The 22,048-nt window shown below is 40.4% G+C and overlaps 1 pseudogene; it reads left to right on the top strand.

Annotated features, from left to right (window-relative positions):
• Window positions 1-17,927: 17,927 nt before the first annotated feature.
• Window positions 17,928-22,048, top strand: part of LOC102423639 — a 76,646-nt pseudogene continuing 72,525 nt past the window's right edge.

The following is a 22,048-nucleotide window of genomic DNA, read 5'->3' as shown; positions in this document are numbered from 1 at the left end:
TAAAGGTCAAGTTAAGAAATTTTACCTCTGTCTAAGAGCGATGGGATGTCATGGAAGGTTTTTAAACAGTATGGTGACACAAAACAAATTTATGTTATGTTATGTTATGTTATGTTATGTTATGTTATGTTATGTTATGAAAAGATCACTATCATTACAGGGTGGGGAATAGATTGGAGGGAGGGAAAAGTTGGGGAATCATTGAGGAGATTATTTTGGTGTAGGGAAAATTTTTGATTTGTAGTAGTGGTAAATATAGGTAGATGAGAAGATTCCAACAATATTTCTAGAAATTCAACTGGCCTTAGAGATGGATTGAATAAAAGGGAGAACAAGATATCTAAGATGTCCCTTGGGTTTCTGTCTTGAGTAAATGAATGTAAGATGGTGCTTTTCATTGAGACTTGGAACACACTGAGGACTGGTTTGGAACAGAAAGTCTAGAGTTTGGTTTTAGACATGTTGAGTTTGAAGTGCCATGTATTTAGAGCTACTAGGTAGCAAAGTATACATAAAAGTCTGATGTGCTTGAATGAAAAGTTAGACTAGCGATGCAAATTTGTAAGGCTTGTATATAATGGGAATAATTGAAGCCATGGGTGTGAATGAGGTTTCATAGAAAGAGAAGGTATAGTTTCAACAAAGGAAGGTCAGGACTGAGGTTTGAGGGTCTAATTGTCTTTGTAGAGAAAGATGAACCTGACAAAGAGGCTGAAACAAGGCATCTGGAAAGATAAGTGGAAAGCTGGGAGTCACGGAAGACAAGAGGAAAAAGTGTGTGAGTAGTCAGCATTGCAAATGCTAATAAGAATCCAAGTCAAACAAGGACAAAAATATGGTTGTGGTTTTGTGATAATCATGTATGGATGACCTCAGCAAGAGCCATGTCTGTGGAAGGGGCAGGAGCCAGTTGGAGTCATTTGAGAAATGAATAGAAGGTGAGTGACTAATTCTCTAGAAGTACCGTGTTAGTTACGCCATCATCTTTCTGAGCTCATGAAATCCAGCCCCTCCCAAACCAACTGGGCAGGGTCCATTCTGAGATTTCCTGCCAGTCACTCACTCTGAGTCCAGCCTACCCCAAGCCTGTCTGGAGGCTAATGAGGACTCCCACTCCCAGACTCATTGAGCAAAAGACTGTCTATGTCCTGGGAAGGAAGTAATTTTAAGATATTAGAGTGTGAAGGGACATTTGCTCTAAACAGTAATTTAGTCTAAATAGAATCAGGCTAGAAAGGGCATAGAACTCCCCCAAATCATTATTAAATCAGATAAATTTCCCTGGTATGCACAAAATTATATGAACTAGAGAAAATTTCAGCCAAGTGTGAATTGGAACTATTTATTTAACAAACATTTATTAAACCTCATAACATTATCTCCTGAGAGGTAGGGATGCACAGTAAAATATAGTTCCCTTCCTAAGGAATTTATAATACAGAAAAGGAGGACAGGGAAATAGACTAGTGGTTATATTTGGAGAAATAGACAGCAAACACAGGGAAGGAGTGATTAAATCAAACTGGGATTTCAAGCGAGGTTTCTAAGAAGCTATCATTCTCAAGTGGAATTTTGAATGGTAGATAGAATCAGAGAGGAGAATGAAAAAGAGCAAGACAGTGGATGGCATTGTCTAGAGAGTACAGCCTGTGTGTAAGGGACCGGGGGCATAAAACAGCACGAGACATTGTGGAACTCAACATAATATATTGGAAATGCAAGGACATGAGTTAGAAGAGGTAACCCGAGGCCACAGCATGAAGAACTTTGTATATGAGTATGTTAGTTTCAAAAAATGGTGTAAGTATAGGAAAACAGTTCAAGTAGCTTAAATAACAAAATTTAGAATGCAATGGCTCAAGTTACTAAAGAATCAGGGAAGTCAATTAGTATCGCTGGATAAAGGACTTAGCTGATATATTCAGGCTTCAACTCCAGGCTTAAGTCTCATTGGTCTGGCCTGAATTAGATCCCATCCCTGAACCAATCTCTAATACTCTGATAAGCCAGACCTGGATCTTGTATCTACTCTTAGTTTTACAGAATTCAGTCAAATCCACCTAAATCATGTGGAGTGAGAGTGGGGCAGGAAAAAATAATAGGTGTCCACCCATGCAAAGGGCATTAAAATTTATCCTAAGGACAAAGGAGGGTATTGAAGATTGTAGGCAAGGAACTGGAATGATCAGATTAGCATTTCAGAAAAATCTGTGCGGTAGCTGTTAAGCAAATAGTCAGGCTCAAAGCAATTGGATCCCCTGTAGTTTTCCAGAGGATAATGGTTAGAGGTAAGGACAGGAAACCAACTCATTCCCTTCATGGGATCATTAAAAGCCCATCAGCCAGCCACCATGATGTGGTGGATGTTTTTTCCCCCCACTTTCCACCTAGATTTAGGCAGTGGGAGTCTAAGATATCAGACCCAAGTCAGAAATTGTTCTTCTGTGCCAACAGCCACTTCTAAAGGAATAGAACAGGTTTTAAATCTATCAGATCCCTTGACCCTGTAAAACTGTGTGTACCCAGGACAGTTCAACCACACATGCATATGCTTTGTGTTCCCAGTGTGAGAATCCTTGATAGGACACCACAGTGTGTTTCTCTACACCAGCGGTTCTCAACCTGTGGGTCGTGACCCCTTTGGGGGTCGAATGACCCTTTCACGGGGGTCACCTAAATACATCCTGCATATCAGATATTTACATTACGATTCATAACAGTAGCAAAATTACAGTTATGAAGTAGCAACGAAAATAATCTTATGGTTGGGGGTCACCACAACATGAGGAACTGTATTAAAGGGTCATGGCATTAGGAAGGTTGAGAACCACTGCTCTACACACATCTAAAGTGTTATGTTCTAATTTATTCCATGGAAGACAGAAAATGAGGCAACTGAGAGCCATTGCCTGTCCTCCAGTCTGCCCCCTGGCTTTCAGTTTAAGGCAACACCCAAACAATACTGCTTAGATTTACAGAAAAGGCCCACACATGACGGACGGTCTTACATATGTACAGCATCTTCAGCTTATGAAAACACTTTCTTACATGTTAATTCATTGAGTCCTTCCAGCAACTGCATGAGATAGTCGGTAGCACCCCTATTTTATAGTTAAAGAATCAAAAGGTCAGAGAGGGCAAGAGAATTGCCCGAGGCTGGGTGAGGGAGGAGGGCAGGTCTTTGGGTTAGAATCCTATTTCTTCCTTGAAACCTACTTTTGAATAATGGTTGTTAGCAAAAACTCTGAGCGAGATTCCAATTTTTGAAATCTTAAATTGTAACAGATTAGCCACGTGTTTTAAGCAAATGTTACTATATGTCTCTGGCCCTCAGTTTCCTCAACTGTAAATAGAAATTTTAAAAGAAAAAAATCTACTTTGGGGGATTGTTGTGAGGATTAAATGAAGAAATACAAACAAGTAAGATGACCTTATAAATTATTGCCTAAAATAACATATTTCTGAAGGTGAAAAGGAGCACTAAAAATATGTAAAATACATGTTATTTTTGAAATACTTATTTACTGACCAACACATTTTTAAAATTTTATTCATGGATTTATAAAATAGTTCTAGTCAAAAACTATTACAGATATAATTTTTTTAAAAAAATGTTGCCCTAGCCAGTGTTCTCAGTGGTTAGAGCATCAGCCTGTGCACCAAAGGGTCTCCAGTTCGATTTCCGGTCAAGGACACGTACCTGGGTGGCAGATTCAATCCCCACCCCAGTTGGGGCATTTGTGGGAGGCAACCAATCAATGTGTCTCTCTCACATTGATGTTTCTCTCTCCTTCTCTCTCTCTCCCTCCCTCCCCTTTTTCCACTCTTTCTAAAACTCAATGGAAAAAATATCCTCATGCGAGGATAAACAAAACAAAATTTAAAAGAAATACATGTCAGTATACATTAAAGCCAAAAATTTTTTTTGAACTTTATGTTGATTATTCTGAACATCTGAAAAAAACAATATAAGCAGAATAATCATTCTTGGTAGGTAATCCATTTCTTAGCCATGTTTGTCCCCAGTATCTGTGTTTTAGACTGTGTCCCATGGGCCTTGGCACATCTGGCTGGTAACAGAATGACCAGCAGGACAGCAAATGAGTCCTCTCCCTACTCCAGCCAACCTGGAAGGAGTTAGCTGTCCCGAGCTGCTTCTGCCTTGGAAACACTTGATTTTAGCAGTGAACGTTCTGAATGCAGACCATGAACACTCTATGTGTTATTATGTTGTGTCTGGAAGGGGTTGGAAAATATAGACAGGTTTTCATAGTCATTTCTATCCTAGGTCAGGCAAAGCAATGATGGAAACTAAGTTTGACTTATGTAAATGCAATCACTAATAAAAAATTCTGTTTACAAAAAGAAAAATTGAAGATCAATGCTAAACTGAACAGGATGCCCCAGGGCCCTCCAAGCAAACCAACCATGTAGTCGCCCTAAAAGTAAAGCACCAAAATATGAGCTATTTTTATTGGTGTAGCTCTGATTGCTGATGCTGTTACTATGGTAGCACTGTGTATGTATACTTTAAACAATGCTGTACTTTATAAACATCATCTTTTTAAAAAATAGTTTTTTTATTTATTTCAGAGAGGAAAGGAGAGGGAAAGGGAGATAGAAACATCAATGATGAGAGAGAATCATTGAATGGCTGCCTCCTGCATGCCCCACTCTGTGGATCGAGCCTGCAACCCAGGCATATGCCCTGACCAGGAATCGAACCATGACCTCCTGGTTCATAGGTTGATGCTCAACCACTGAGCCATTCCATCTGGGCTATAAACATCATCTTGTTTAATTTTCCCAAAGCCCTACTTGCTGCATTCATTTATCTTACCTGCATGGCTCTTACAGTCATTGGAGTTGGGAATTTCTGAATCTAATCTAGAGCCTAAATCATTAAACTATATTTTCTCTTCCTATTCTCTATTCATGTAGTATTTTTAGTATGAAGCACAATGTATTTGGACATAAGCTCCCTTCTCACTGTGTCTTCACATGGTGGGGAGAGAGAGGGAACAAGCTCTCTGTTTCTTCTAATAAGGGCACTAACCCCACCCTCCTAACTTTTTCTACACCTAATTATCCTTCAATGGCCCCAGCTCTCCAAATACCATCATACTGCGATTAAGGGATTCAACATAGGAACTTTAAGAAGGCACAAACATTCAGTCCATCGCACCTAGTCATATGCTCATGCTCTGGTTGCAAGAAAGGCCAGGAAAGCAAGTATTTGGCATTTTCACCTTCTTTGGTGATAGAAAACTTTGCCTCATAAGATGAAAATTCCTCCAAACCTAGGCAGGGTGTTCAAGTACTGGGAATTAAAAATCATGACAAATATCTTACATTTTTTAGTATTGTAATGGGGTGACCCATGGAGACGACCACCAGGCACTCAGATCAAAATTTAGGAGCCTTTATTAAGCTGGCCAGCGACTACAGTTACAGCACCCTGCCGAAGCAGAGGCTGAACTGCAGTGCAGACTACAGGAGTTACAGCGTTTTTATTTGCAAAAACCACAAAGTTACAAAACCTTAGTTCCCGACACAGTACAGTATCAGCACCTTCCTATCCATGTGTTTTAGAAACAGAGAGTACAGCATGCTGGGAAGGGGCCATGAGACCATATCTCAAGGCCTGGCCTGATGTCAGTACCTTCCTATCTATGTGTTTTAGGAACAGACAGCACAGCATGACCCATCTGGCCGAAGCGCCAGATATGCAGCCCAGCACAGTATCCTTCTCAGAACTGACCACCATCAAACCCTGAGGACCATCATATCAAAGTGATGCCTTGGGGACTAATGCAATTAGCTACTTGTTTCTTTGGCAATATATGGGTTCAAAGTAGACTACAAATTCACTAATAAAGTTATAACATAAGGAAGTAACTATAACTACGGTAAATTGCTCTGAACCCTTTAAAGCAAAGTAGGAAAAAAATAATAGAAAAGAAAAAGTGTCTCTGTGTCCATTAATCAAGTGACTATTTCCCATTAGAACATGACACCTAATAGTGATTGTTCAGTTCAACCTCAAATCTTTCTTACCAAATCCCCCTGATTTCAAGATTGCTGAGGTTACAGTAGTCAGTGTATGGCATCTTTAGTATCTTAGTGCTAGCAAAAACTACAAGGGAAATTATAATAAACATTCCAAGAGCCACTGGCCAGTGTGGCTCAGTTGGTTGGAACGTCGTCTGGTACACCAAAAGGTTGCAGGTTTGATTCCCAGTCAGATACCTGTGTTGTGGATTCAATCCCCCATAGGGGAGCGTGGAGGAGGCAAATGATGGATGTTTCATGATTCCCATGCTGGGTGCTGAGAGCTCGCTGAACATTTATGTGCCAGGCACTTTGCTTGGTACTTATCAAAAAATCAAAGTGAATAAAATGTCATCTCTGAGGCCCCAAAACTTATCATCTATAGCAGATGAGACATCAAGAATTCAAATTGTGATAAAGCAGAATGTTATAAATGCCCTAAGGGTTGTGCCAAGTGCATGAAGATTCAGTGGAGGGAGAGAGCAGGGAACTCAAGAAAGGCAAATGGCAGAAGAGAGAGAATGCAATGCCTGAAGCCTCCTTCATGACTGCAGGTCACTCTCACAAGTTACTAAAGGCAGTTAAGGTTGGAACAGACCCTACAGATCATCCAGGACAACCTTCTTCTCGTTGCACCTGAAAAAAGTGAGGCTCTCAAGTCAGCGAGTAGCAGGACCAGAATTAGAGCCTAGGTTTCCTCACTCCAAAACCTCTGTGATCCCTTTATAGTCATGAGAAACTTAAGGAAAAAAAATGTCCTATTCTTTCCTGTGCCCTAAATATCACCTACGTCCTTATTCCCCAAATATGGGGAAAGATTATTTATCTTGTCACTTGGAGGTGTGGTAGGGACGTGTATACTAGTATGTTTAGGGATGAGGGTGATCACAGGGACAGAGGGACTCTGAGAGACTGAGCTGTTATCCTGCAGAGATGACCGCTTAGCTTAGCTGAGACACTGACAGATCCATTTTTCTAAAATAGGTGCTCAGGGAGAGTTGGGAAAGGCGCAAGATTGCCAATATCTGATCCCGGAGACTGAAGCTCTGAAGGGAGAATTGAAAATTCAGTCTGAAATTAAGCTGGGTTGGCTGCAGGTGTGAACTCAGGTGTCTCAGGTCCATGATGTTGACAGTTGACACCTAAGGACACAGTGTGGGGTGAGCTTGAGAGCAGCATGGAAGAGGATGGGAATGCCACACACCTGTCCACAGCCAAGAAATCAGAGCCTCGGAGGCCTAATTGGGCTCTGAAATGAGCACTTTCATGAAGGAGTGATTGAATCCTCTTTGGTTCTGTTCCCCGCACTCTAGCAGCAGTTTCTGCCTAGTAATTAGCTGGTACAACTCCACATTATTTATTTCCCAGGGAGCTCCATACACCCTTGATACGCCCATAATAATTTTTCGTTTTCTCTACTTTCTGGGCATGGTGTTTCTGTTCTTGTTTTGTTTTGTTTATTCTTTGTCTTGGGTCCCAAAAGGAGTTAATTAGGCTCATTAACTAACCTAATGAATTCATCTCTTGATTTCAGATATTTTCTTCCTTTTAATGTCAAAACCATGAGCCAGCTATTAGCAAATATCTTGACTACAGGCTGGAGTTTGAGTATTCCTGGTGTTGCTAAGCTACTTGTTGGAAGGAGCCAATGGTTGTCACCCCATTGGCATCAAGGCTTTTTTGTGGGAACCTGTTTCCTGCAAATGATGGGCTTACTGCAATATTTGCAGCTAATTTGGTCTTATTAGCACCTTTGCCGCAACCAAACCAAATGATTCCCAATACATCATAACCTGCTCCAATGATCCCACATCCTTAACTATTATAAACTTTGGGAAGGTGACTCTATAATAATCTCCATCATGTGCTGAAGTCTGCATAGCATGTCTTGTTATGGACGATTTCCTTAAGTAGGCATCACAGTCAAGTTTCCTTTCATATTGACCAGATCAAGTTCAAGAGAGAAGGGAAAAGCAGACCACATTGAAGCCCACACATTCCTAAATTGTGATGACTGAGTATGGTGAGACAATCATCAGTCATCATGGCTCTTTCTAGATGCCATCACTGTGCTGAATGCTTTGGGAGTAGCACATAATGGGATGATTTTGCCCCTAAATTCTTTGCACTTGTGCCTTAGAGGCAACCAAGAGGCAAACTGGTTGGAGTGGCTTGAAATCAGGAGACCATGGAGACTCCTGGTTCTCTATCTGACAAGCTGAGTATGGCTCCGTTTACTCTTCCATCAGCTCCTCATAGGGAAAATAGACGGGGAACAGTCAGACATTAGGAAATTTAGTATCTACAAATGCAAAAACTGTTTAACTCAGGACATTTCTGTCTTAGTCCATGGCAGGGAATGCTTTTCCTCATCACTGGTGAGACTCCCATCTTATTAAGGGAGTATTAGCTGGGTTTAGAATAAAGAAAAGAAGGGTCAGAGCTACTTCACCTCCCTCTTCCAGTCTGCAGGCAAGTGCAATTTTTCTTGCTGGCAAAAGAAAGGGCACCAACAGGCTCCGCTCTCTGCAGGAGCCTTACAGTTCTCAATCCCTATGTCTAGGCCTTCGGGAGCAGTCTGGGCAGCACGAGAATCAGCTTTTCTCACATTTTACGGAATAAATTAAAAGGAGATTTGGATTACATGGCAAGTTAGAGTAAGGAAAAATGTTCTCACTGGGAGTCTGAACACTAAAACGTTGACAGGATGTTTAAAATTAAGGTTGATAATATCATTCCCCTGAGCAATGAAACCAAATAATAGAAAGAAAAAAATCACATTTTTTTGTTTAGATCTTATTAATGTGTCACACACTCATCCACTCAGCACTGTGAGGGAGGCATTAATGTTCTCATTTAACAGATAAGGGGGAAACATGACTCCAATTTATACATTGTAGAATAGAAAGTCAAAACTCTACCTAGAGCTGTCAGATGTCAAAGTTTATGATTTTTCCAACAGAAATCCAAATTTATCCAAAGAAAGCCATGTTATCATTTCATTATAGACCTCTGATTCCACAATTTCATTCTTTAAACCATGTGTCTAGCACCATTTTGGGACTGGGGGGGGGACGGACACATTAATATTTGCCTCCCCAAAAAAACTTTGCCTTGATAAAAAACTTAGAGATTCTAAAGTATCTTGGGGGGGGGGGGCTGTTGAACACTTTAGAAACACCCAAAATGAAATAAAATAACTATCCAAGTAAAGTATTCGGTAGAACAACATGCTATGGCCTGGGTGGATGGAGTTCATGGGGGAAGTCTCCTGAAAGCGGTCTGCTTGAGGAGAGTGGGGAAGAAATGAGAAACTGAGCGAGAATATTCAAAGTCTTGACAGATTGGTAGTAATCCTCAATTCTACACACTAGTATGAATGGTGACAAATCTCAGGAATCTTGTCAACAGAGATCCTAGGAGGTCAGAAATCAAGGTCACATAAACTGGAGCAGTAGTTCCCTGATCAGCAGGTCACACTCTAGCACTCTTATGTGCTAGGGTTTGGAATAAAAAGGTGTGGTTCACTTAAAAAGGTCCCAAGTCCATGTTAGTACAAATAGGACTTTCTAATGTCATCTCAAAACAAAGTAGAAGAGTACTGAAAGTTTGGTAACTTATCACTTAAGAGCTCTCTAAATGATGGTCTTCATAACTGCCCATCCCCTCCAACCCCACCCTTGAGTGGGTTCTTGAGAAGGCTGACAGATGGGGCCCTCTCCAGGCTAATATGTGGGCACATGCTGCTCCTCCCACTCCTTGCCCTGGAACACATCACCAATTGATTAGTGCTCTTTCCTGCAGAGGCCAGAGGCAACTTCAGACTCCTTCTCAGCACAGCTCCAGGCAGCCACCACCAACCATTTGGAGTTGGCATGCAGATGTGTCAGCAGCGGTTCTCAACCTGTGGGTCGCGACCCCTTTGGCAGTCGAACGACCCTTTCACAGGGTTCGCCTAAGACCATCCTGCATATCATATATTTACATTACGATTCATAACAGTAGCAACATGACAGTTATGAAGTAGCAACGAAAATAATTTTATGGTTGGGTCACAACATGAGGAACTGTATTTAAAGGGCCAGAAGGTTGAGAACCATTGTGTTCGTGTGTCCATTCTCCCAGAATCTGAGTCATTATTCAGAGATACTTTCAAGAGAGGATGAAGATGGACTTTGTTCATTGCTATTGTAAGAAAAAAGCCTTGGAAGAAATTTATTCAAGCATTTAATAAAAAAACATTGTTACATTGTATGCTTCTATGTTCTAGGCATTGTACTATTATTTACAGATACAAAGAAGAGTAAGCCATAGCTCTTACTGTCAAGATGCTCACGGTCGAGAAAGAGATAGAGACAAATAAATCTGGTACCTACACCTCAATTAGAAAGGTCAAAATGAGGCAGAGCCCTTATTTACTAACACACACACACATACACACACACACACACACACACACACACACACCACTTCCATACATTCTCACCCGACTGCCTGAGGAATCACATCTCTCCTTGTTACTCATGAAATATTAGTATCGTCTCAAAAAGCAACCAGCTACACTTTGGATATTAACCCCTTATCAGATGTATCATTGGCAAATGTGTTCTCCCATACAGTGGACTCCCTTTTCATTTTGTTGATGGTTTCTTTTGCTGGGCAGAAACACTTTATTTTGATGTAGTCCCATTTGTTTATTTTCTCCTTTATTTCTCTTGCCCTAGGATATATATCGGCAAACATATTGCTACGAGAGATGTCTGAGATTTTGCTGCCTATGGTTTCTTCTAGGACTTTTATGGTTTCACAACTTACATTTAAGTACTTTATCTATTTTAAGTGCTCATCAGTAGGTGAGTGGATAAAAAAGCTGTGGTACATTTATACCATGGAATACTATGCAGCAGTAAAATAGAAGTGTCTCTTACCCTTTGAGTCAGCATGGAAGGACCAGAGAGCATTATGCTAAGTGAAATAAGCCAGTCAGAGAAAGATAAGTATCACATGATCTTACTCATATGTGGATTTGTAAAAACAAAATAAAGTGATGAACAAAATAGATCCAGAGACATAGAAGCTTGTAACAGACTGTGAAACCTCAGAGGGAAGGCAGGGGTGGGTGGATGGGTGGGTGGGAAGAGATTAACCAAAGAACTTATATGCATATATGTATTACTCAGAGACACAGACAAAAAGTGTGGTGAAGGCCTGACGCAGGGGGTGGGTGGGGGCTAGAAGGGATCCATGGGGAAAAAAGGGGGACATCTATAATATTTTCAACAATAAAGATAAATTTTTTTTAAAAGCAACCAGATAACTGAAAAAAGGCCCCTGTGGCCTTAGGCTAACCATAATATACAGAAACTGGGGAAAGTGTGCTCCCCTGAAAACACATGATTTAGTAAAGAGTTCCATTTGGTTTTCCAGTTTCTAGAGTTTTCTCCAGACCCCTCGAAACTGCACTGGGAAAATTTTTTCTCAGCCCATGTATTTTGGTTTCAGCATTGCTGACTGGTGGTAATTACTAAAACAGTCTCCTCAGTCTTTAAAGTGTATATAAATCATCTGGGCATTTGTTGAAAATTTATATTTTTATTCACAACTGGGATTTATTCCCTGTCTTTTAACTGTTCTTCCACCCCTTTATGTCTTTGTCCTGCATTTTGAGAAATTTGGAGCATTGGAATTATAGTACAGTGATAAATACAAGGGCTGTCCTTGCATTTAGGACTAGTTTTGTGACTTTTGGCAAATTACTATTCTCTTTTGCCTTGGTTTCCTAATCAATAAAGGGGAGAGGGGTATATAATTTTTGCAAGGATTAGATGAAATAATACATTTTAAGTGCTTGAATAATAAGTATTCAATATAGTATAGTAAGTATTCAATAAATATTAAAAATATTAGAGGCCCGATGCATGAAATTCATGCACGGGTAGGGTCCCTTTTATTATGTAGGACTAGAGGCCCGATGCACAAAATTCACTGCAGCTTCATCCAGAAGGTCATCTGGAAGGATGTCTGGTCTAATTAGCACATTACACTTTTACTATTATAGATAGTGGCCCAGTGCATGAAATTCGTGCACATTAAAAGGGAATTAATTAGAGGAAATATTTTAATATTGCTATTTGCCCTTTCTCTATAATAGAACTGTCAGAGATGAAAGAAAATTAATAAAATGTATATGAAAATCTCCCTCCTGTCAGAGTTTGGGGCATGCTGCAGGACCCAGAGCCAAGTCCCTGCCCGCCCACGTGTGCCTCGAAATCAAGCAGACCCAGACCCGGCTGGCCCCACCCCCGTCAAGCCCCGCAGGGTGGGGGGCGCAGCCTCAGGTCCCCCGGCCCTGGTGTGAGGGTGCGAGGGCATGATGATATTAGCTCTTTATTATATAGGATTAGTATTTGATCAGTTCAATTTTATGGTACACTAGATCACTCTTCAGTTATATTCCATCCATCCATTAAGCTTGGTTTTGTTTTTCAACCACCTTATATTTTTAGTACACAAAAGCTGTTTTTTAAACTGTCATGCCATACTCTTTTACAAACCTACAGATCTCCCATTTCCCCCTCTACAGTAATCCTTGCAAGAGACACCAATACCAGAAGCTATTTGGGCTTGAGCAGTACCAATCACTTGGCATGACAGCAAGTCTTGAATCCAAGAAGTGGAGGTGAGGGATAATAAAATTACCAGGAAGTGAAGGAAATTACCATATTCTTACAGGACTTAGCTCTCTGCAACTTCTCCCTGCTCTATGGTTTTCTCTTTATAATTGCTAAAGAATTTCCCTACAAGACATAGTTTAGATAGAGCACTAAAGAACACATGAAAACCTCATGGCAGACACCTTTCTTCTCTCATATAGTAGGGACTGGAGTTAGTAACTCTTCTTCTAAATATATATATATCACACACACACACTTCTCAAGATAAAATAAATTGGTGATACTGGCTTCTTTCTTCCATCCCTCTTTTCCATATGCTCTCTGCTTACATAAATACCTTTAGCCTATTTATTAATTCCCTGGTAAATGTATTCAATTCTTCTTTTTGTTCCTTTTTTCCAGCACTCCAGTTGCTTTTTAGAAGTTTTAGCTCTAACCTTATGCTCTCTGTCTCTCTAGCCCTGCAGTGATTGTCACTATCTTTCTGTGTTTCTCTTTCCTCAAAGTCTTGTAAAATATAACATACTGCAAAGCAGTGGTGTTCCTTGGATTTAGCATTTGGGGTGGCAGATGGGGTGGTAACAGACCTGCTTGTGGGGGGCTGGGTACATCCCCCAACACTCCCAACCCATTGCATACATTTTGAATTAAAAATATTAAAAATGGAATTAGAAGCACATTAATGTGCCATTTAATCTATTTAGGAGTAGATGGGAAAACAACTCTTTACTAATACTTAATCCAACACAACTAACGTATAACTAAACATAATCCCGTTGATAGCAAATAGCTATGAGAGATTTAGCTTTGTGGTCTCACTACAACTTAGCCATTGGTGAAGAAGGCATTGGCAAAGGATAGTTCTAGTACAAAAATTTGAGGTTGCCTTCCAATCGTGTTTCCCTTAGATGCTCTTATTGAACCCTATTACCACCCATTCTTTCACACCAACTATCCGCAGACACCCCCCTTTTTAAAATAAACTAGAACAAATGTTGCTTAGCCTCAGTATTATAGTTATTCCCCTTTAAATATCCCACATCTAGATTGTAACCTCTCTTGAGGATAAAGACTATGCTAAACTCTTGCAGTGAGATGCACAGTGTGCATAGTAGGTGGAAAGTAAGTTATATTTGTAAAGCAATACACTGTGCAGGCATGCCACTTACATGTTCTCATGTTTTCATCAAAGCAGCCTAGGTCCATAGGTGTCACCATGGAAGCTCATACAGATGAAGTGATTTTACCAAGATCACAAGGCTAGTAGGAGAGCTTGAATGCAAACCCCAATCTCCTTGACTTTAAAACATGTATTCTTTAAATCGTATTGTGATACTGAATGCTGAACAAATGCATAATGGGTGATAAATATATAAATAATCAGCCCTAGACCCAAGGCATTTCCATTCTGCCAGCTCAACCCTTTGATTATAAAGGGTTGTCACTTAACCATGGGTGTGAAAAATAGGAGTGTTCTGTGAAAAGAACAACATTGGGTTCTAAATTAAAATTTTGCACATTTAGATATGTTAAAAACTTCACAGCAACAATTCTCCTCTGTAAGTCTAGAATGCATATCAGTTTAATTATCCCATCTGACAATTGACTGAATGGAAACAGAGAGATTACGAGAGGCCAGGGTCAATGTCATATGGGCTCTGTTGTCAATATAGAATAAGAGCCAACAGCCTTCGAAAGCTACATCCTCTGCGCCGCAACCCATAGTTTTGTAAAATACTAATGTACAATTCTTTGCTCTGAGCACTAATGGAAACTGTGGACCAGGAGACCTTTATTGTCAATTAACCAGTATTGAATACCTATCTAGGACAGACACTGCACAGGTACTTTTGGGTTTTCTGGAGTAGAAAACAGACTTCAGCTTTAGCCTCCTTGTGTGTAACCATAGTAAAGCTGGAGAATTGCATCAAGCAGTGCAGACGGTATAGAATATCCTAATTACAATACCAGATCGCACTAAATGCTTTTCTAAGTAGCAAAACCCCAGATAAATTAATTTGAAAGGACATATAAAATTGCAGTCATGGGGAGATAAATCTTTCATTAGCAAATCTTTCCATTTTGCCTGACCACTTCTAAGTAACTTTTAGGAGTTACTAAGGATACACACACACTTTTCTATGGCTTATGAAAAAAGAAAATGCATTTCCATTATGTTCTGTTTCTTTTGAAGAACTCCTCAGGGATTTCTTCTAAATCAGCATACACAAATACATCCATTTACAATCTCCTTGGAAACTAGAATTGCTGGCCAATTCAGGCATCAAGCAGCAAAATGTTTTCCCTAGGTTTACTTGAAGAGAGAAAAATATTGTGGAAAAATGCAAAGGAAGGTATAAGTTGAGATTCAGGGTTTGATGTGCTATCCTCTAGGGGCCTATATTTCCATGCACCAGAAAGGCGGCTGCTTTATGCCAAGTCTACATGCTGTGCCATGAAACAGAAATGAGCCAAAGAAAAATGATGATAATAAAAATGGCTACCATTTCTACAGCACTTAGCAGGTGCAAGCGCTACCCTAAGCGCTTTATTTACATTATTTCACATCATTCTCACATCCACCTTTGGAAGCAGGCATTATCTCTCTCATTTTACAAAATAGGGAATGGAGGCTCAGTGATGTTAAGGAACCCACGTAAGGTCACACACCGGGTAAGTAATGAGGCTGGTGGACATGAACCCAGGTCCGTCTGACTCGAAAGCCATGCAACAATGCCCATGCTCTGAACACGATGCTACATTCCCACGGGCAGAATCGTGTTGTCAACAGGACCACCTTGACTGTTCCTCCACACTTCATTGATATAGTTAATGCCAAGCTTCAGATGGGGTTTTCCATTGAAAATGCTTAAAAACAACCCTAGTTTTTCATTGAAGACACAGAACCACTGAAATAAAGATAGAGGAGCTCGCTGTTCCCACAGCTCACATGGGCATCTACTTACCTCATCACTCACTCCTGCACCATCTACACTGCAAGCAAAAACCCACAAGGAGGAGAGTAAAAGCATTTGTGCTCCACCTCGAGATGGACAAAAAGATTAAGAGGCAGACTCACACTCACGCACACACAAACGGGAAACACAGATTTGTTTTGACAACCTATTATACTGCAAAAATATTTATGAATGTAAGCTGCAGCAAAGTGCGCCCATCTTCCAAAAGCACACACTCCCGCCAAAGACTGCTTAGATGTGGGAAAGGTGAGAACACCCCTCAAAGTCAACCGCCTTCAGGCACAGGAGGGAAGCCTCCAGTTTCCTGTTATCAGGATTTCTCGGAATGTCGTTCTTCTCACGGAACACATTATTTTTCACATCCACTGTTAAGTGGCCACCCTTTATTTTGCAATCAGAGAGTTGAGCTGGCAGAACTGAAGTGGCTTGGCAGCTGCGGAGAAGAAACTCAACTGAACAAACAGATTCTTAAGTGATGCTTAGATGGCAGAGCTTGGACATGGTTCAGATTTTTTTAATTCATTTAAATGTGTGATTGAATCCTGCTCATTACCCTCTTGGCAGTGTATTATATACCCGGCTCTTTAGTGTATAATAATGTTGAGGGTGGAAAGTAAGAAAGGTACAATATTACCAGCTCTTCTTATTATAGAAGAGAAGCAGCTTTGTTTATGTCATAAACAATAGTCAATAAATGCATATAACAAGTTAATTTTTCACAGCAATCCATACCCAGAACTTGAAATATGCTATTTTGTTCTTTGGTCCAAATTTCTTAAGACAAATAAACCCTTCTGTCTAGGATTCATGCTAAAATCTTGGCGTAGACTGTGTAAGAGCTTACAGGCCCAATTTTAGAAGGTGGCTTAGTGCAGACCAGTGACAGTCGACTTCACTACAACACCACCCACACCTCTCTGACCTGCTTCCTACACTCCCCTCCCCTCCCTCTCACTGCACCAGCCATGTGACACTTACTTTCCACGAATGTCCCAAGCATCTTCCCACCTCAGGGTCATTGCACTCACTATTTCCTCTACTCAAAACACTCATCCCAGATAGACACACGACTTAAAAACTCACTTCTTTCAAGCATGCTCTCAAATGTCACCTTACTACTTCACCCATCATTCTCTATCCTCCTAATCCACCATTTTCTACCTGTTTGAATCATTGGGTATATACTTATTTAATTCTTGATGATCTTCTTCCACTGAAAGGTCAGCTGCATGAGCAAAAGGACTTTGTGTGTTCCCTGCGATACCCCCAGCACCTGGAGCAGTGCTTGCACATAACAGGTGCTCATGAGTGAATCAATGAATGAACATCACCAGAGCCAGACTGGGGCTGGAGAACAGAGAGGGTTGGCTGCCTAAGGTGGCAATCTATAAAAGGGGTGCACACACCACTGGAAAGATAATGAAATGGACAGCATTTATTCTAGAACTCCTCTCAAGAAAAATTGTGCAAATGTTTACAAGAAATACTGTGATAAGCCACATGGGTCTTGAGGAGGATGTGCCCTTCCCTCATTGGAGGTATTAGGTAAACTTTCCTCTGAGGAGGGTGAGAGCACTTAGCTATCGGATTTTACTTTTACTGAGTGGAGTTTGCAAGTTTGGGCCAGAGCAAAATTTCCTGGGTCTAAGTCAGATAGGCCAAAAACAGCCACCAGTGGCTCTCCTTCCGCACCTTTCCCTGTGTTCTGCTCAGCTGCTCCTGCAAATCAGTGTGACATGAATAGTTAAATACTGGTTTGAAGGCGTGCCTGTCATCAGTCTGCCCTGTGTGTCCACATACCTCTCTTCTGTTCAAAGACCTACAGTGTTTCTCAATTACCTTTTGGATGCCATTCAAACTCCTCAGCTTTGGCACTCAATCCCTGGAACTCGAATGTATTATTTTACAAGGAACTTTGCAAATAGAATTAAGACTATTGACTTTAAAATAGAGAGTTTTCGAGATCATCTTGGATTATACTATTGTAATCACATAGATTCTTAAAAGTAGAAGAAAAAGGCAGATGAATCAGAGAGACACAGTAAAAGAGGAAGACACAGGTGTGATAGGAAATGTCAGAAAAAACTCAAACTGCCATTGTTGGCTTTGAAGATAGAGGAAGGGGACCACAGGCAAAGAATGAAGGTGGCCTCTAGAGGCTGAGGAAAAAAACCTCAAAAAGCCAGCAAGGAGACAGGGACCATAGTCCTACCAGTATAACCACATGGAAGTCAACTCTGCCAACAACCTGAATCAGCCTGCAAGTGACTCTCCCCTAGAGCCCAGCTGCACCGACACCTATGAGCTCAAAGCAGAGAAACCAGTCGAGCCCTGGACTTCTGACCTACAGGACTGTAAGGTACTTCCTTTGGGTTGTTTCAACTGTTGAATCTGTGGTCCTTTGTTCTGGCAGCAAAAGAAATTTAATACAAAGCCTTGAGCACTCTGGACCCAACTTATGTATCCAAAACTTCCCATTGTTCTGATGCATTCACTCACTGCCCCGGTCAACCTGGTCTCCATTAGGTACATAGGCATGCTCATCTGTTCTGAATCCCACACTGTCCCTCCATTCAAGCCGTTTCTCCTGCCACACCACTTCAAATCCAGACCTCCAGCGCTGGGTCAGACCCAAGCCCTGCCTCTTTCACTTTTTAATCTGGTTACCCGACAGGACTTTCCACTAAGGGACTTCCAAGTGTCACCTATGCTTCGTCTAATTATGTATTTTTTGTTAAGTGTCTTATCATTTCTTTCCCAGCAAAATGTTAAGTCCCTCATAAGCTAAAATAGTGCCTCCTTTATATCTGGCAAAGAACAAAAGCACAGTAAACACTTCCCCCACTTGTAGGTTTTGCATGTAGGATATTTTCTAACCTGCTGCAAGACAGTAGGTATTAGCAAATATCTGTTTGCAACATAGTTGATTTCAGTTTGCATCTCAGATCAGATGTGCAGAGTCCTAACAGACTTGATCCAGGAGGCGCTTGATTTAATTCATGTCTATCAGCAGGATGTTCCCTGCCAGGACAGTTCTCACCTCTGTCCTGACGCCAAGGACTCTAGTGCTAACAGCAGGAAAGTCAGAAACACACCCTGTGCGGGCAGCTCATCTGCCTCAGTGAAAGCAGGATTGTGTCTCAGTGCCGAAACATTGCAGTAGATAAACCAGATCAATAATGACACCTGCTTCCTCTAACAATAAGTTCTCGCTTTTCCTAATACAATTTAAAGTTTTGTCTTGATACTAAGAGGTTTTCAATTAATCCACATACATGGAAGAATCTTGCTCTGTGGATCTCATAAAAGCAATCTGAAAAGTAGGAAGTCATAAGATATTCAATATATTGTCCTGTAGTTGTAAACATGTACCTGTAAATTTTATTTACTTCACATGTATCCTCATCACACTCTCAGAGATAAAAAAAATAAACAAGTTCAGACATCCATATAGTAAGAAAGTTTTTTTATAATAATGCTAATAGGTTTGATAAAAAAAAATAAATAAACAAGTTCAGACATCCATTTAGTAAGAAAGTTTTTTTATAATAATGCTAATAGGTTTCAACCGGTGTGCCGCAACAATTTTTAAAACATGCGATGCCTGACTATTTTGTCAGGAGCACTGACCTCTTTTCCCTTAGATGACCAAATTTAAAAATATGACAACAGCCAATACAACAATAGCCATTGGTGTAATGAATAAAAATTCTTAGATTACCAAATTTAAAAATATGACAACAGCCAATACAACAATAGCCATTGGTGTAATGAATAAAGGTATATATATATATATATATATATATATATATATATATATATATATATAGTGTATGTGCTGCAGAATTTTAGTAGTAAAATTTCTATACTATATGGTTAAACATCCCACCCACTATTTGTGGTTTAACTAAAAGACAAAAACTCACTGGTTTTTCCCTTTTACCTTAGATACGAAGCCCTCTCTGATCTGGCTCCTCTCTAATTTTCCAGCTTCGGTTTCCACCAGCTCTTGCCACCAACCTCTTCAGCAACTCTGTAGTTTCTCCCACGTGGATATAGATGATGAGTGCTGGCCACTATGACCTTCACACTGTCCTCTTTGCTTAAAATTGGTTTATCTTCCAAACCTCCAGTCTAGTTAACCCCAATTCAAGTTTTAAAAATCAGCTTAAATGTCACGTCCTCCAGGAAGCCTTCCTTCTCCCTCCCTACTTAGACGTTCTTTCCTCCCTAAAGACTATGCTTAACTTGCTTTCTGGAAGGCAGGAATAAGATCTTAATCGTTTTTTTAAACCTTGGGAGCAAGTACCTGACACATAGTAGAGTCTTTGAATAAAAAAGTTTCAAGTATGGTGGTTATTAACAACAACTCAAGTAGCTCATAAGCAAGCCAAAGCATGGATGCAAATATTAAGCATCAGTGTATTATGGATCACAGGCTGGCACAGGAGTATTCATTTCCTAGAGCTTCCATACAAATTACCACAAATGTGGTGACTTAAAATAGAAAAGCATGCTCTCACAGGTCCGGAGACCAGAAACTCAAAATCTGTGTCAGCCTACACTCCTGCTAGGGCTTTTGGAGTAGACGTCTTTCCACGTCTATCTCCTAGCTTCTGATGGCTACTGGCAGATCTTAGTGTTCCTTGGCTTGTAGCTACATCGCTCCATCTTCACATCAACTTCTCTTCTGAGTATGTCTTCTCCCTGTGTCTGTGTTGTAAAAATAGATATGATTCCATTTGGTACCAACAGAATAATCCAGGATAAGCTCCCATTTCAAGATTCTTAATCACATCTTTTGCCATATAATGTAATATTCACTCCTTTACCATATAGGGTAATATTGCTAGGTTTTAAGGATTAAGAAGTGGACACTTTTTCAGAGACACCATTCAATTACAATAGGTTTAGGTTAGTGGGGTATCCAAGAAGTGTCATGGAAATTTAGAGAAAATGACACAGTGAGCTGGAGTGATGACCCCATGGCCTTTACACTTTTAAGTGTCCAGGTCATTTTCCATGATCACTCTGGCTCCTTTGAAGTAGTTGCACAGTGATGCCAACATCATTGGAGAAGAAACTAAGAAATTAGAAAGGTTGTGTGCATATTACAGAAAAGCTAGTGATGAGGTCCAGATCAAAATTTCACTCGCCTCTCTCCAATTCTATATTTATTATCTATACTTGGTTACCATCCAAAATGAATGTAAGAGAAATTAAATGACAACATACCACAGAGCTTCTCACCATTATTTAAATGACAGGGTTTTTTTAGTTTCTTCTTTTATTCCTGCCGAAGTTCTCAAAGTGGAGGTGTTAATGCAATATACTGAACAAAAGAAGCTCAGTAAGAAAAGCTAGGGGATTCCCATAGTCAGCAAACATTGACTCAGCATCTGCCCTTAGCAAAATGTCCTGAGAAACAGGAAGATGAATCAGATATGCAGTCCTACGCAGGGAGCTACCATCTCATTTAAGACATGTGCTCGGGTAACAAGCATCAGGCAGTGTGCCTCAGGGTGGCCCAGATGGAATGCTGAGGTTTGAGCAAGAGAGATCATTCCTGACTGAAGTCGTCAGGAAAGGCTTTATGGAGTGGGTGGCATTCGAACAGAGCACTGCAAAGAGAGCACTTCAATTAAGTAGGAGGTAGAGAAGAGGTAGAGAACAGGGCGAGGGCAGCTTAAGCAGAAAGAGAATGTATAAAGAAGTGTGGGGGTAAATGACTATAAAGTGTATGGGGAAACAACAAGAAATTCAGCGAATATGCCAAAGAACAATGGGCGATAAAAATGCAAATTGTTAGATGTGGTGCTTGACTGTCAAGCAAATGATATGGAATTTATTAAATAGGCATGGTGCTGTCGCGAAAGATATTTTGAATGAGAAAAAGACATAATCAGACATAATCAGAGTTGTTTGGGAAGATTACTCTGGCAGTAGTGTGACGGGTGTATTAGAAGGCAGGGGAGGCTAGATGCTCAAAGATTATTGCAATAGTACAGCCAAGAGCCAAATCAGGGTTTTGATTAGGAAGGCAACTGTGTGAAAGGCGTGTGAAAGGAATAGAAGTGGAAGAAACGTCAAAGAAAAACTCAATAGGACATAATGACTCATTGAGTATGTGGGATTGGAGATATAGGAGGCAGCAGAGATGAGTCTGAGATTGAAATATGGTAATGTGAAATAGCGATGCCATTGGGAGTATTTGGAAAATCAGGAGGAGGAACAAGTTTAACAGCAAAAATTATTAAGTTAGTTTACAAGTATGAAGTTTTAAGAATCAGTAGGACATAAAGTAGAGATGCCAAGAAAGGACATAATTAGAATAGAAATGCAAAA

This window comes from Myotis lucifugus, unplaced genomic scaffold (assembly GCF_000147115.1).
Source record: "Myotis lucifugus unplaced genomic scaffold, Myoluc2.0 scaffold_5, whole genome shotgun sequence".
Lineage (NCBI taxonomy): Eukaryota > Metazoa > Chordata > Mammalia > Chiroptera > Vespertilionidae > Myotis > Myotis lucifugus.
This window is presented reverse-complemented; position numbering and strand designations above follow the sequence as displayed.